General features: G+C 44.0%; 1 long non-coding RNA gene across 2 annotated transcripts in view; it reads right to left on the reverse strand.

Moving 5' to 3' along the window:
• LOC146195222 (uncharacterized) overlaps positions 1-10449 on the reverse strand; it is a 37685-nt gene extending 27236 nt beyond the window's left edge. Inside the window, exons 1-3 of one of the 2 annotated variants that reach the window (XR_014705988.1) lie at positions 10242-10449; positions 2900-3120; positions 1489-1598 (exon numbers count right to left, since the gene is read on the reverse strand). This is a non-coding gene — a long non-coding RNA (uncharacterized LOC146195222). Of the gene's footprint in view, positions 1-1488; positions 1599-2899; positions 3201-10241 lie in introns of those variants that run through there. The other variant, XR_014705987.1, reaches the window with a different exon arrangement.
• Positions 10450-13634: the final 3185 nt, after the last annotated feature.

Below are 13634 nucleotides of genomic sequence, written 5' to 3' on the forward strand. Positions count from 1 at the left end.
ACATGTGGTCTTTGATGGCACAATCTCAACTAAAAAAAAAGACTGTACGTGGCAAAATATATTGAATTCACAGACCTGGTTTTTCAGTGTAAAAGTAATTCCAAAGGAAGAAAATTGGTATATTAAGCTGAATGGCCTAAAGCAATATGAAGGCTATGAGGTGAGCATCTGGAACAGTTAAGATCCCCTTCAGTTCTTCAAAATTCACTGAACATGAACAGTTCATAAACATTTTGTATTTTAACTCCACTGAAACACAACCTTGTAGCCAAGAGTGGCTTCGTCAAGCAGAGATTATTGCCATTCATTCTCAGGTAATCTGCAATACTTTATTTTTTTTTATCTCGATGCATGAACGACGGTCTATTTCAGGGAATTACATATAGCAAGAAAAAGGATGTAACGAGCTCAATGAAGGTAGTATAATATGCACCCATTTGCCAATTTCTGAAAGATATTAGCTAACAATTTTTCTAGCAACCTGACAACAACTGACTGACAGTTGGGACAGGCACCAGTGAGACAAAAAAATTATCTCATGCCAATCTTATTTTGGCAGTCCAAGTCAGCTGATTGTCCTATCTAGGCGATACCTAAAAAAAAAAATGAATGGTTAGTGGCATTGCTGTTATGTTTAATGCACATGCAATAAAAATGGGAATGTTTGGGCTATCAATGCAGCTGACACCTATCTAAAGTTCACACAGATTAAGAGGCCAATATGCCTCTTCATTCCCAAAAAGGACACATGCCACCTGGGCACGAGGCATTTTAATCGACTTTAGTTTGAAAATAATTGTACTGTTAAAGCTGGCTCACAGAAATGGCACATGCTTTCGAAACAAAGCCTTAACTTTTTTGAGCCAACAGTCCACACCACAGCTCTACTGGCTGCTGTGGCCCAAAGTTAAGAGACCCTCGGTATAGGCACTCGATAGTGACAAGGGATTACTCTCGGCTAACAAGATTAAGTCAACCTCACAACAAACAGTTGATGCCAATGGCTGGATCTCCTTTATGAAGAACAAATATATTTGTCTGTCTTGCTCGAGTTGCATCAGACTGTAGATAAATCAGAAGCCCCCCAAAGTGTACAAATATTTTTTCATGGGCCCTTTTCATTGCTTGTTTATGGCATGTAACATAGCAAAGATGTGTTTATCATTAGCTGTTTCGCTGGGACCAAATCATGCAGTCAATTTAAAAACTAGTTCATGCAACATGCAGAGTTGTCCAGTAAGAACGGGTACAATCAGTTTGAAAAAAAAAACACGAAATCATTTCTATTTCTTCATTTAAGTTTCAAGTGAATTTATGATACAGCAAGAAGAATACTAGCTACTAAACATTACTGGAATAAGTGTGCTTGTTGCCTTATTTCTTTTCTGAAAGCTCAAAATGCCATCCCTTTAAACGACACTGTAAAATGTATACTTTGTACACCCACATATACCACACTGAAGACAAATGCACCAAGCTATGGCTTACCAGATGCTTTTTGAGCTTCCACAAGGCATTTTAAGAGTTCTTTTTAGGCTGCTACTCCCCAAAGCTCTGCTTCCAGCTCTTCAGCCATGGCAGTCACAGCATGTGTCGTACTGAAAATAAATGAAAAAGTATAGTAAAGGGGGGGAACTTCGCCGACAGCAAAGACAAGTAGATGAAAGTGCCGCTTATCCAAGCAGGGATGTGGGGCAGTAGCCTTGAAGAGTTCAGGGACACAGGCTGCCGCACAGCCTACTAGTCCTGTACAACACACAGTACTTGTTTTACGCACTTCTCATGGTTTGTCCTTTGCCCGTTTGAACTGTAGTTTTTCATTAAAAACCTCTTACAGATATCCAAACCATGGAATGGGGCAACCAATCTGTGCCAACTTGTACACTCTTGCACACTGCACTTGGCTACTAAAGCCTGATATACCTATTTTTGTTTGCATGGAGTCTGCTCCCTTTAGAGACAGAAGTTCTTCCAGTTAGTTCAAACAGGCAGCCTCAGTAACCAAAGTGAGATTTTCCTCATGTGGCACATACGAGGTTTAAGCAAAAAAAAGGTAGACATGACATTTTTCTCGCTGTATTCCTGCTTTATAATAATGCGTACGACATTACTAAACATTTACCATTGCATGAGATTCATCTACGGCCACTATACGGCACACAAAGGGTTGTCACGACGAATGCACTAGAGCACAAGGCAATATCACTGATGAAACCACGGAATTCACTCATTTCTTGTGTACCACTCCGTGTTACAAGCGTTCAAGCCAGCAATAATAAACGCGAATGCTATATAAAAAAAAAAGCTTAGAGGAAACTGACCAAAGGAGACGCAACACAAGTTGAAAGGTGGAATGTTGCCCTAGCTAACACGGCGCTGCCAACTTTTTTTTTTTCAATGCCCGTTTTCTAATGACACGCCGGGAATTACGATTAGCATTTCCTCCCACGGTACTGAAATCTGTCCCATTTTTTTTTTGAGTATCGGACATAACAGGAAACACGGGGGAAAAAAGAATGGTCTATTCACACTTGCGACTCGCGAAGGACGTGCGATCGGCTGTTGCATGCTACCAAAGAGTCGCGCAGCGCGACCGATGTTCACACTTGCGAATGCGACCTGCTTTCCACATTTTGTCAATCTAGACTGTTTACCACAGTGTAAAGCTAACCCATGTTCCTGAGCCGCCGATTGGTTACCGGTTTGCGATTAGTAGTCGCGCGGCTGGAAAATCGAGCAGTGTCGGAACGGCCCGCGACTATCGCTTTTCGACCAAAGCGGTCGCACTCGCCGCTTGCGGAGGTCGCTCCGCGAGTCGCAAGTGTGAACAACAGTATTAACGCAGACCCACAAATGCACGCCCCTACACGCAAAAAAAAAAGAAAACAAGAATACTGACCCAGCTCAAGAAGTTCTGCCGGTGCTGCTCGTCTTCCGGCTTTCCAGAAGATGTTGAAAACCGTGCCTTGAAGGTCCTTGATTCTATTTCGTTATGTCAAAAGACGGAGCTAGGCCTATTTCCAAGTCGGCGATCGCAGTGACGAGGTAAACATCCACTTCTTCTGCCCACTTCACTAGAATATGAGGGATGTCGGAGGCTTCTATACAGTAAGCGTCTGCCTGCATCAGTTATAAAACGATGCCACGTAGTCCATACAACAGCTACGAAAAAATAAATGCACGTGTGTGCAACGCAACACCTCGCGGCACCGTGAAAACGCTGAACAGCCAATAGTGAGTGTCAGTAGTGCCATTGACAGGTCCGTTGCAAGTGAATCAACGGCGCTAAAGTCGCATGCGCTTAGATGTTTTGGCACGCATATTTAAAATAAATAAATATATGTTTTCTCGTTCATTTTTCGTGAATAAAAACAAAATATGCGTGATATTTGGCAAAAGGGATTCTGAGAAAAAAAATAATTATGCGTCCATTTGTAAAAAAACAACACAAATACGTCTCGCTCTAATGGCGGCGCTGCAATCGCGAACGATTAAAAGGACACAGCAAGCTTTGTTGCTGTAGCTGTCGAACTAGTTTTTTTAGTGTCAGTGTGTTTTGGCCAGTGTTCTTGCTCGGAGTTGTTTCAATGCCGGGTTTCTTCTTGCGAGCTGCGGAAAGGCTTTGTAGTGTGTTTTCTTTAGCGTACTGTGATCTGTGTTTCGAACCTCGTGTCGAGGTGAATAATAATGTGAATTGAATGGTGTTCTCATGCGTGCATACATGCTTGTTCGGTCTAAAACCCGTCGGACTATATGCTGTCGGCGTAGTAGTCGGCCCCGTATGTCGGAAATAATCGGGGTCTGCGCAAAAAAATTGTACCATAGTAATTAGAGTTTCTAGTGATTGATTGGTGTGCGATAGGCGGTGACGAGTTAACGAAATCATTCTAATACTTGAATTATCGATGCATTAAATTAAAAATAGAAAAAGGGACAATGCTCATAATGAAGAGGCAATAATTGCTTGATTCTAGGAAAGAAAATTATTCACTATTTGATCATTTCTTTGAAATTACGTCAATCAATGATAAATTACTAATTGAATTTATCATTTAATTACCAATCAATTACTAACTAAGCAATTCATTAACTGATTTATGTTTCATCGATTACTTATGCAATCGACTGATTGCCTACTTAATTTAATTAGGTAATCAGCTGATAATTGATTAAGTTTATTCACTAATTAGTGCCGGCTGCGTAGCACAAATGCGGCCCTCAGGCTTTCGCCTTTCACTACTTTAGTCGCTAAAGTCCCTTTTCCTTGTCTGAATAGTTCATGACGACACAAAGTGGCACACATCATAACAACAACACTGGAAAGCAACAGAATCTCATCAGCAATCATCAATGAAAATTATGTTGACTTTTGTGCACAAAAATTCCATTGAGTGAGTGTTGTTTGGGCACAACACATATTGAATTTCCATTGAATTTCTGTCATCTCAACAAGTCCTCAATGATTAGTCAACTGCAATTCAAAACTCCTTTTTATAAGGGGTGTAGACGCCATTTGGCCAACGGGCCAGCCAGCGTGCATAGCGGGTGGCCGCCGCCGACTGGCGATGGCTCAACGAGTTAATTCAAGATTGCCTGTATTAAAACTCGTTTGGCGAGCCGCATTGGCAGTCGCACCTGTCACATGGCCGAGCGATTGGGCCTGGAAGCCACTGCAACTGGGCACGTACTTCGGATGCTAACCGGGAGTTCCCAGCGCGAACGTAACTAGCGCGAGCCGCATCGGCGGGTGTGCCAGGGGACACGTTCAAAAGAACAGAGCTTATACAGCCACAGACATCGGACTGTTCCAGCTTAAAGTGTTTACCGGAAACGCCTGGCGCAACGATCGGACGGTAGCCGCGCCTGCGGCATCATGCAACACGTCCAATTGACCTCTCAACATCGCATCATCCTGGTCGCAGACGTGGGCCAACATCACTAGATCAGACAGCCCGTAGCGCGGACTGGTCATGCTGTTCATGAAGAGCTAGCTTTCCCCGCTGGAACGGCAACAGGGATCCACGTTGGTGCGCCAAAAATGTGGGATTCTCTACGGGGCTGCGGCTCCGCTCTCAGAGCAAACAACGCTTCGCCAGCTCAGACAACAGCGGTGGCCCCAATGAACGACACAAACACCGAGGACCAAAGGGTTAACCGTTTAATGGTCTTCCTCGGCCGTGCGCGCGATCAAGCAATAGCTGGGTTCACCTGAGCAGTGCATCTGGCTGGAGAAGCGTTCGATCTCTTGGCCCGTCCGGTCCGCATTCCTTTCGGTATACAGACAACACACGCACTCACTCACTTCACAGCAGTCAAGAGAGAGGGGGAAGGAGGCTGCCACATGATCTGGAGAGGAGAGGTCGTGCGCCTCTTCCTCGCCGCCGCGGCGTAGCCAGGAGGGGAAGTGCCACAGAGAGCCTATGATATATGCCTTCCCACAGTGGTGATGTCATCTCGGCGACGTTGCCGTATTTATCGCCGCCGGCGCAGTCATGGCGTCCCCAGCAACCGTCCGCCGCCATGGAGCGGCCCTAGGAATACTTAAATCGTGAGGGGCTGACGGCGCGGCATTCGTGGCAGCGTTGGGAGGAAAGGCACTCCGTTCCAAAAAAACATTGTCACAGTGGTCTCGTGTAGTGCAAGGTTACACAACTGAGGACAAATGCTCACGCATTTCTTCAGCGCGGGTGACCGCAGTGATCTCAAACATTTTTCCAGTCATCTGATTCACGTCAATATGGGCGCCACTATTTAGTGCTATCTACCTCCTAATGCCATGACATACAGGTGACTTACCTGTGAGGGGCTATTAAGTCTGTTACGAAGAATGAAGGGTGCATGCCAAAGGTGCAGCGTAAGTTCAGTTCAGTTCAGTCGTTCAGTCGTGTCCGACTCTTCGTGACCCTATGGACCATGTCACGCCACGCTTAATGGTATTGTGTGCAGCGTAAAGCTAGTATCATTTTTTCTTGACTGCTCCAATGTCGAGCCTGGCCGGTAAGCAAGAGGCGATGAAAAACATCCCGAGGCACACTTTAACTTCCTTACGTGAGGCCATGCGACAGCATTTCATTCTTGGGCATGCAGTAGCTCCACTGCTGTTACTATGCAATGCCTCTCATGCGCCTCTAATGGCAGACACCATGAACTGGTGAGCACTCTATGACTAACCATAAGTAACCATGAGTAACCATGACCTTGACAAGCTGTTGATATGACTAACAAAGGTGTAGTGAAGGATTTAAATCTTTATTTGTTGTTTTGAACAGCTGCAGGCATGGAACTGCCTGACTGTTGAGCAAGAATGACTTTGTATACTTTGTTTATGCACAGTGTCGAAAATGGGTTTTTAAACTTTTGTTGGTAGCGCGCGATGCACCGAGATTAGTCTGGAATTGCTGAAGACGGGCAAAAGAGGTTTTGTGTTGTTCGAGACTTTCCATTATCCATAGCTGGGTTACTTCGATTTTAGCGCGCGAATTTAACTTGAGCACCGTAGCATGCAAAAGCATTCTCAGTTAAAAGTCTCTTGAATACTAATATAAATAGAGTACTGGCAGCAAAATTACACTGAAGGGAGGCGTGCTCTCGACGACGTGGCATGTATGTCGCGAACGTTGGACGTGCTGAAAGTATGTAGTAAAGGACAAATAACTTTAACAGATGAAACTAAATTATGACGTTATCACGAAACTTTGTGGAGGTTGCACTCTCTAGAAATTTAAAGAACTTTGATAGTGTGATAGCAGAGGAGAGCCATTCATGCCGCAGAAACACCACGCGTGCACACTGCAATTTCCAAGTAGAAGCAGAAAACATCTCAACCACCGCCGTTATCTGACGCCTTTACGTAATGCACAGCTGTGCCAGCGGATTTGCAGAATAAAGCGCTATATACAACCACCTGCAACATGCTGAACCACTCCGACTCCGGCACCCACCACCTTCCTTGCACCGCTCAACGGTTACTGTGACGACAGGTTCCTTAATGGGTCGGTAATTCCGCCGACGCAAACTTCTACAACCATCGTCACTTAAGGGATCCGTCAACGCTATCAGCTAGCAACGAAGAAGGCTGCAAGCAGCGTCACATAACAGCGCAGTAAGCAAGGAGCATGAAGCCTTTGGCTTCTCTTAATAGTACTTAATCAGAAGGCACAGAGAAAGTGTTCTGCGAAATGTGCGCCGTTATCGTTCGCGTGGAGGAAGAAAATGTAAGGCTTGTCTGTGAAAAAAAAAGTTGTTGACAAGTGATATGGCCGCGCACTGACTGGCGCGCGATTTGTGTGTGGGCACAAACACTGCCGATATTTCAGCTCTTACCACCTCGAGCGCAACCTGTGAGATGTGAGAGCGCAATGGCTCTACATATTCTATTTTCAGGTTTTTGTTTATCGGCGTATTTTTACACTTCGTGCAGCGAGTTATTTATGCACTGTTTGCGTTGGTGCTGTTCGGCAGCGTTTCGTGCTAATTTATCGTGCGGTCTAGCCATTATAAAATGCGCGTATTTTCCAACGGCGATTCTCTTATCCGATCGATCAATCTAAGCGTCCTTTTTTGTTATTCCAGAAAAACGTTTCGCTCTCTTCATTTCTGGTCACCCCACCGTATGTGTACCCAGTAGCGATTCGTGCCTCATGCGTCGTAGGTATATATCATAGAACTCGAATTTTTTTCATCGTGTTTAGGCAGCGATAACAGGTGTCAATTTTTCGCGACATGATTAATGTTTTTAGTGCAGTGAGGGTTTTTTTTAACAAATGACGTATGACCTTTCACGCATTATTGTCTTCAGGCCGCGAATGGCACTGTGAAAAAGCAATAGTGGTCTGGAAATTATCGCACTTGCGGTCCTTACGATTATGTTAAGTTGACATCGGTTGCAAAAGGCTGTGCATGCTAATTAAAGCTGATCATTGTTGGCTTCGTGCAGTGCGCCCTGTGTCGAAGAAATACCTTGAGTTAAAGAAGCACGAGTGGATGCATAGATTGTGTGAGTGGATAATTTGTCAACTTCACGGATATTATTTGCTTCTTTCTGCGGAATGCAGCACTGTGCCATTTGAAGGACTACCGATTATATAATAAAGGCATAAACTGCCTGTTAATGAAGTAACACAAGCAAGTTCAGAAAATGTGGTATCTGTTCGTAAGCCTAGTTTGACACGGCTTATGTCTCGTGCCTTGCGTGGACACTGTTCATTTCAAGAACGCTTATCGCTTCCGTTTCATATCTGTATAACGCAACTCGAAGAAGCCGCAGTTGCTACTTTCTTGCGATTTTAGTCTGGTCGTACCTATAAAGCCTGAGCATGATGCATATACTTTAATGACTAGTGGATATTAATATAGCGCATTTTATGGATTTATTTTTATCTCAAAATATAGGAGGGCATTACCTTTGAGGAAGCAGCACATCATACTTCTCTGCTTGCTATGCACGAGGGGTCTTGACCCTCTGAATGAAACAACGTCGAGAGAGTTTGAGTAAAGTATAACAAGACGCTATTCCGCGGTCTGATTTTCATATATCGGCATTTCAATCCTTAAGTTGGCTGCTGTTGCTCTTGATTTATTTGATATGATTTTGGGCTCAGAAACGTTGTAAAACTGCTTCCATGGACTGTTCCATCAAAAGCGAAGTGCAGTTTTAAAACATACCATAAAACTCAAGCAGGTGCATCCAGATTTACATGAGCCCAGCTTACTTCGCTGCTAATATTGTAATTTCTGGGCCATCCTAATTAACCCCCCATTCCCCCTGCACCCGTACAACGCTGACTACGCTCACTGAGTCTACGACACCAATAGAAACAAAACTCGAAATGGCTCTACATATTCCATTTTCAGGTTTTTGTTTATCTGCGTATTTTTACACTTCGTGCAATGAGTTATTTATGCACTGTTTGCGTTGGTGCTGCACGGCAGCGTTTCGTGCTAATTTATCGTGCGGTCTAGCCATTATAAAATGCGTGTATTTTCCAACGGCGATTTTCTTTACTGACCGATCAATCTAAGCGTCCTTTTGTGTTTTTCCTTAAAAACGTTTCGCTCTCTTCATTTCTGGTCACCCCACCGTATGTGCACCCAGTAGCGATTCGTGCCTTATGCGTCGTAGGTATTGGGTGCGAGAACATACCGTGGCGCCACCTCTCGGAAGTGCCCGCATGACGAAGTGGGATAACGCACGTTGAACGGCTGCTGTAGGATACTTTCCTAGGCAGTTCAGTTGCACATTAGCATTACTTTCATTTATTTATTTAATATACACCTTGGTCTCGGCCTGTATAAGCTTATCTTGAGGTAAAAGACCCAGTCATTCGACAAAAGAGCACTTCATCGAATAAGAGTTATCGACGTTGGCGAGCTTTACTGCTACGACGACGCGCACCGGCTGCAGCATTTCTCCTCTTATGAAAAAAAAAACGAAATCTGAGGCTATCACATAACCAGCCAGATGTAGGGTGCACAGGTAATGGGATTCCTGTTCAAAATCAGAGGACTGTCAGGAGCCTGACAGATGTTGAGCGCCTTCGCTTAGTGCCGCCGGAAGCGGCACCGTTCGCCAGCTGCTCCCTTGAACGTAGTAGAGCAAACACATTTGACTGCGGCGATGACCTGGATTAATTTTTTAGCGAGGGTTAAGACGTGTGTTCCACCCAGCAAATTATTGTGCTCTTACTACCGACATTGGCACTGTTGGTTAGAGTGGATGTTTGTTTTTCCCGCGCACAGTAGTCTTTTTTTATGCATGCATATCTCGAGCAGCACACCACAACATGTATGCAATGCTCTTTCGTTTATTCACGGACTCTGTCATTTGAAATTACTGTAGTACTGGAGACGCTGCCTAAGACAACTCACCATGCATACAACTGCCCGAGGCGGCAGAATCTTCTAGTTCACTTCAGTGAAACTTCTGTGTCAACGCGTTCATTTATAATAATTTAAGACCTTCTGGCCTTCGCACGATCCCTCCTTTCTGAGGAGGGATACTGCTTCATGAAGAAGTCAGCATCTTTTCCATTCTTCCAGCAATAGCATCGTTAGCTTCACAAGTGATAAGCGCCAATTAAAACGCGCGCACCGTTTTTTCTGCCGCTCACCAAACATTTAGCGCCAACTCGATCAACAAAATCTCGCTCGCTGAAATTTCTGCAGCGCACATCATGAGAATACTACCTCGCTGATTTGTCCATTGCAATTTTAATCAATGAAGGAGAATTCTGTGAGCTTACTTTGGGTATGGGAGCTTGTGCAGGGTTCCTCGCTTACGTCCGGGTGAAGAGCAGTAAAGGACCGTAGCAAGAGCTTAAATAAACGTCAGCAGCCTCAATAACGATGCAAGATCAAAAAGTGCAAAGCTGGCATTCTATATCAATCCACACGACAAGAATAAACGCGACCATTAGCTTTTAAAACGCACAAATTCAATCGAGCGTCTGCTTCAGCAGCAGTAAGAGGAGTCACGTGATCCCACTTTCTCCCCTAGGTCGACACTAGCGCCGCTCGCTCCAGTGGTGGCGCTCGCGCCCAATATATCATAGAACTGGAATTTTTTTCCTCGTGTTTAGGCAGCGATAACAGGTGTCAATGTTTCACGGCATGCATAATGTTTTTAGTGCAGTGAGGGTTTTTTTAACATATGACGTATGACCTTTCACGCATTATGTTCTTCAGGCCGCGAATGGCACTGGGAAAAAGCAATAGTGGTCTGAAAATTATCGCACTTGCGGTCCTTGCGATTATGTTATGTTAACATCGGTTGCAAAAGGTTGTGCATGCTAATTAAAGCTGATCATTGTTGGCTTCGTGCAGTGCGCCCTGTGTCGAAGTAATACCTTGCGTTAAAGAAGCACGAGCGGATGCATAGGTTGTGTGAGTGGATAATTTGTCAACTTCACTGATATTATCTGCTTCTTTCTGCGGAATGCAGCACACAATACTTACAAAAATGTAACGCCGACGTGCAACTGCCAAAAGCCCTAACGGTGATGCAGGGTGTCGATTGACTACAGCTGACGAGACATCCGAAGCGCGCGCCAAAGAGCAGATGGCCAAAAAATTAACAGTGGCTTAGCTAAGCTACGCCAGGATACACGTAGCGAGAGCTACTTTCCTCTGTTTTCGGCATGTTGAGTTTATATTGATTAGAAATAAAGAGATATTGGTCATCACAAATGATTTGTACTTTCATACAGTCGAATGGTATGATCAATTACACGACGGGTCTTTACATCCTCTTCTGTTGCGGTCGTCGGTTCCCCTTTATCTTAGAGTGCTCCACCTAAGCTGCTATGCACAGCCTGTTACGCTCTACAGACAACATAGCTACACTTGCTCGCCTGATTCTGTCTTTGTGTCCCCAAATCATAACATAAGAATTCTGTTCTAGCTTGGCAGATTCAACGCGTATGAAAGGAAGCAATGTATGAAACGAACGGGCTCAGAATTTATATTGAGGTCAATAATTACAAAACTTCTACATAATCATAAGAGTCCAAATATATATGACAAGGGCTTTGCAGGTTTTAGAGAGAAAATTGTTTATTAGTTTGCTTTTGCGCCCTAAAGAAACAGGATGAACTTCAACTTACGAATTGATAACTTAGGAAGGTAGATAGGTAGGCCTGTTGATTTCAGGTTTCAAAATGAAAAACATAGGCCGACACAGGACATGGATGTACCGCCCTTGTCATACCACACAGAGGACATACCGCCCTATGTTGTCGATTCATCTGTATGCTGCGATTTTTAGGTTTTAAATTGAATGAAGTGGGCTCAATGGAATGCACAGAAATATTAGTACACTTTGGCGGTAGCAGTGCACGCAAGGTACTTGGATGTCATTTGGGGACTGGGAGGTGTTAGCTATGGAAGCCAGGGTAATTTGCGACATGTTTAAAGATGCATTTAGCATCGTCCCTGATACCACAATAGAAGCAAAATATAGTTTAATAGAGCCCGAAGACGGAATGGGTATTCTTATGTGGGCATCTTGAGATGCTCACTTTATAACTACATTATAACGCACAAGTAGTTTGGATTTTCCTGCATACACCAGTATAAACCTTCATCGGAACAGAGGTCTCAATACATAGGGTTCATTTCCCTGAAGATGTCGTTTGGAAGGGCTTCCGTGCTTACGTATTGTTCTGCATTAAGCCTTTCGCTCATTATCATGTACATCAACACATTGAAGTTTGTCAGCACTAGCAATGCCTAGAATTTCACCCGTTGAACTACGGTTTTGGCAGACGGACGAAAAAGGTGCACGTATTGAAGAGAATTCTTAAATGCATTGATACATTTTCAAAGAAGTCCCCTATTAAAGGTAGAGACATATCTTATGCTATTGATCAAGCAAAAGTGGCGAAATGAGAGGTTAGCTATACGACATGCTAATGGAGGAAGTCAACGTAGCTGGCGTGCCATTCTTGGCGCTAAAGGGATTCTGCTACGTTATTTTATTATTGTTTCTTTTCCCTCGTGTTCAGCTGTGGAGCATGCGCAGGAAGTCTCAGCTATAAGCTGCTCCTTGTCATTAGGTTTGCTATGGTAGCGTTTTTATATACAATGTGTGCAAGTTTATTCATGTGTATCCCCTCCCTTTCTTCCTGATTTGCATAAAGATTAGGATTTCATGTTCTGGCTTACAACAGACGCTTTGTGCAGTAACTCCAATTACCAGGCATCTGGGTAGTCTCACTGGTGTTCGCTCAGGAGAATTTTGAGTCCTTCCTACTACTGCCATCTGAAACTGAGCCTATATCTCATAAATAATGGGGCGTATTGTTGTGCCCAGAGAAAGAAAAAGTTTTCTATAGGTATCCCGTTAGCTTAGGGTACTTTATTCATTTCAAGTGGTTGAAATGCGACATTTGAAGAGACGCTCAAATTTACATACCATAAATGTTTGTAGTGTAGAAACGTTATTTCCCGCATAGGGTCTAGTTTTCTCGCTGGGATAGAGAGCCAATATGTATTGTGTGTTCGTCAAGCTGTCACAAGAATTTGGCCGTCATTTCAGCCGCCTGAAGGCGTGCAAGGTATTGAGCTTTCATATAGGAATTGCTATGTATAGTATACATATTTTAATTATTGGAGTGAATGAGCGTCTAACTTTCAAATGAGCATCTCTTATAAACGGAGGGTTTTAAGCCGTAAGCTTTCCGCAAGGTGCATTTGACCTTTGAGTTAACGTTTCAACTTCGTCGATGACAATTACTAGGGATATTGACTTTGATTCCTACTGCTACCGGCTACACTCATAAAATGAGACAATGTTAAAGGGAATCAACTTTCGAAGCATGTTGATAAGACGTTTGGTTTTAGAGCGCTAGCTCTACAGGATTCATTTGGTTCCTCGTGTTTCATATCGCACTGCGAGTATCCTCATCTTTGACGCATGTTGTACAGCACGAATTGTCACCTTCAATGGCGTGCATGCAGTTGAGCATTATAAGTTATCGCCGCAGCCAACCACGCCTTTATTAAAACAAGCACGCTCTAGCGCTGGACAGCATACTTCATCGCCTACATCAAGTACCGGCTGCAACACGCTCTCGAGTTGTGTGTTGCACGAACTTCGTTATCGTCACGAAGTTCAATCTACGCCGCGCCATTCAAAT

This window comes from Amblyomma maculatum, chromosome 3 (assembly GCF_055883805.1).
Source record: "Amblyomma maculatum isolate TAMU_Amacu chromosome 3, ASM5588380v1, whole genome shotgun sequence".
In the NCBI taxonomy this organism is placed as follows: domain Eukaryota; kingdom Metazoa; phylum Arthropoda; class Arachnida; order Ixodida; family Ixodidae; genus Amblyomma; species Amblyomma maculatum.